This window comes from Cariama cristata, unplaced genomic scaffold (assembly GCF_000690535.1).
Source record: "Cariama cristata isolate BGI_N322 unplaced genomic scaffold, ASM69053v1 scaffold10794, whole genome shotgun sequence".
NCBI classification, from domain to species: Eukaryota; Metazoa; Chordata; class Aves; order Cariamiformes; family Cariamidae; genus Cariama; species Cariama cristata.
The window spans coordinates 36,080-39,230 of record NW_009613547.1 but is presented as its reverse complement, the minus strand read 5'-3'; positions in this window follow the sequence as shown (position 1 = coordinate 39,230).

Genomic DNA, 3,151 nt, shown 5'->3' with positions numbered 1-3,151 from the left:
AAGAGCGTAACTTCGGAGAAGGAAGGGTCCTGGCATTCCTTCAGCACAGGCAGAATAACCCAAACAACCCTGAGAAACACAGCTTCTGCCATAAATCTCCATATAAAATTTGTTTCTAGCGTGAAATGGAACCAGGTACCCAGCCCAAATCCCTGGGTTACAAGTACACCACAGCTTTAACTGACTTTGTAGGAGCTCCTAAATAGCTAAATTTGATACCAAACCAGCATCGTCTCGAGCCTAGAAGACCCTGATTTGGCTGACAAGGTTGTTTGCCCAAATGCTTGTCTCAAGACACCCTTCTGTGGAGCTACCTCGGTCTGGAGGTGAGCCGGTGCCTCCCGTGAGGTCGTTGGACGGAGGCGTGATGTCACTGCAGGCAGACACGACCTCAGCAGCACGTACGCTACGCACGGCACAGAGCAAGGGCTGAGGTTTCCGATGCATTACACCTGTCGGCACCGAAAGGGGAAGCTAAAAACACAACCCAGATGTGAGGCAGAGCAAGGTCAAAGCCAAGTTTAACACCCTATATGAAGACACCTGTAGTAAATTTGTTTGATGGTAGCAAGAGGAAGAGTTTTGCTGCAGGCTTCCCTGGCGGGCGCAGCAGACCCGCAGGAACCCAGCACTTAAAATGCTGAAAAGTATCGACGTGGAAGGTAAGGAACTGAAATCAGTTCCTTTTGTCTCCCAAGGAAATCAAATCTAGCTGCGAACCAGCGCCAGACAGAGATCTGCTGTCTATTAGCACGAATTCTCAGTTTTTCACATTTTAATTAGCCTTCGTAGTCTTTTTCAGCCCCTTTTTCAGCCAGCTGGGCTACGTCCCCCTCCATATGGAGGTCACGGTTTCTTCTCCTGCATACCGACAGCAATTCTTTTCTTATTTTAACATTTATATTATCAAAGCATTCATGCACTTCTAAAAAGCACTACGCACGCTCACTTTGGGGGGAAACCCTGTAAGCTTAAGTGACTCGGTATTAGCCGTATTTTCTCCTTTTGCCTGTTTCTCCATCTGAGTCTTTGCTCATGCGTTCTCATGACCTGGATCTTCTCCAGTACACCCAGGACAGCATGAGGTCAATAGCACACTCCTCCTCAAAGCTACAATACCTCTTAAAAAAAACCCCAAACCCAACTCCTGAAATCAGGCGCTGCTCCAGCAAAGAGCTTCAAGGGCTCTGCCGCGCTACTTGGAGCACCTCCATTGCCCTCTGAAATAAAGAACTGGGTTCTCTCCAGCCTCCAAAGGCTCGCCTTCAACCACCCTCCGGTCTCCTCCTGAGGAGAAACTTTCCTTTCGTCATGTTTGAAAACATTTTTAAGACGACCTGGCATGTTCTGTTAGCCATGACAGAAACACACTGACCTCATCTGGCTTCCACAACCAATATAACATGAACATACCGAGACGCAGCGACAGCTCCCAGAAGATGCCGTTGGGCCACTCTCGACAGAGCGTGCTTCTCTTCTACCCAACGCCTTCAACTTGCACCACTTTCAGATGTTTCTTACGAGACGGGAGCACTGAACTCCCAGCATCCGAGAAGAACAGCTTCTTGAATGAACAGCCATCTCTTTTTTGAACCCATCTCCAAAGCAGACGGGCACTCAAGGCGATAAAGCCACCTCTTCTTGCAAGAGGTGGCCAACCAGCAGAAGAGACGCAACCAGATCCTGCTCTGGAGCTTTCCATCGAGAATACGGCTGCAGCACCCGAATTTATGACATTTTTTAGTTCTCTGGTATTTGTCCTTTTATCTTTCAAAGGTCTACATAAACCCCTTGCTTGAGGATGGGACTAGCTGCAGCAAGGAATGGGTTTGGATTCACTCACTGAGATGATCCCTACAGCAGCAAGTTATAGGAGAACATCTGTCAGACATTGGAACTGATGAACTTAACTCTGCCCTTGCTACCAGACATCCACTCCCATGCTTTTTTTTTGGGAAATCTTCAAAAATCTTCATAATTTTGAAATCTTTTTGCTATAAACTGTACAGCTAGATAAAGTTTTAAACACATTTTTCCTTGCTCCATAACAAAACAAAAACTTCCTGTTAGAGTGCATTTTTCCTTTCAGCACAAGGGTTTTAAAATCCTATTTTCTTAATCTGGATGTTAAAATTGGCCTTCAGCTATGATTAATTTTTATGACATTTTATTGGAAGGAGAGAAATGGAAGGGAAGGAAACAGGAGGAGGGAATCAAGTAGTCCAAATAGTATTACCATTAAAATTAAAACAAGTCCACTGTAAATGTAACATCCATGAAACAAAGCATCCGATATAAGGATAAAAAGTCCACTACAGCAACTGGGAAATAATCTCAATCAAACGACTACCCATGCATTTAAATACCTTCCATACTTCAGCTGTTAATGAAAAAGGCAGAAAACCAAGAATAAACTAATTGCCCAGTTTTCTGTTGCCGATCCCCACCATGCAAGCAGAGCATCCCTAATCGCAGGGGTTCGGCAGCAGCACCGTGGTGTGTCCGGACCTGCCGAGCCGGCACACAGCCGCCACATCAGACAGTTCACAACCTTGCACTTGAATTCCTTTTATAAAGACATCTACTTAGACGGTGAAGGTCTTAATGCCGATTCCCATACCTGCAGGAACACACGATATGGTGGTGGGAGATGGCGGCTGCCGGTTTAATCCTACAAAATTAATCTGTTCAAATAAATTATGCTTTGTTGCCTAATTAGTCAGATCTACTGCAATTAACATCAAAAGAGCCTATGATCTCATACAAACAGGATTAAAAGCTCTGAAAGTGCTCGTTCAGGGCACGGCGATGCAAACAAGCCACCGCAAGGCAGAGCCGGGGCGCGGTGCCGCAGCGTGCCAGCGATGCTCCTTCCGTGCGGGAATTGCAAAATGCCGTATCCCGCATGGAAAGCGATGCAAACCAGGACTCGTCAGAAGCAAACGGGACAGAGCACGGGAATGGGGGAAGGAGGGAATGTCCCCTCCAACCTCGGCTCCAGAAAGCAGGGAGCGCCGAGGCACCGCTCAGCTCATGGCACCTGAGCAGCAAGTTGCCTCCAGATAAACACAGTCCTTGCCAAAACCCGAAATTATGCTGCTGTTAAATCCCCTCTTGGCTTGTTTTTCCCCGGCTGTGTTAGCTCAGCTGA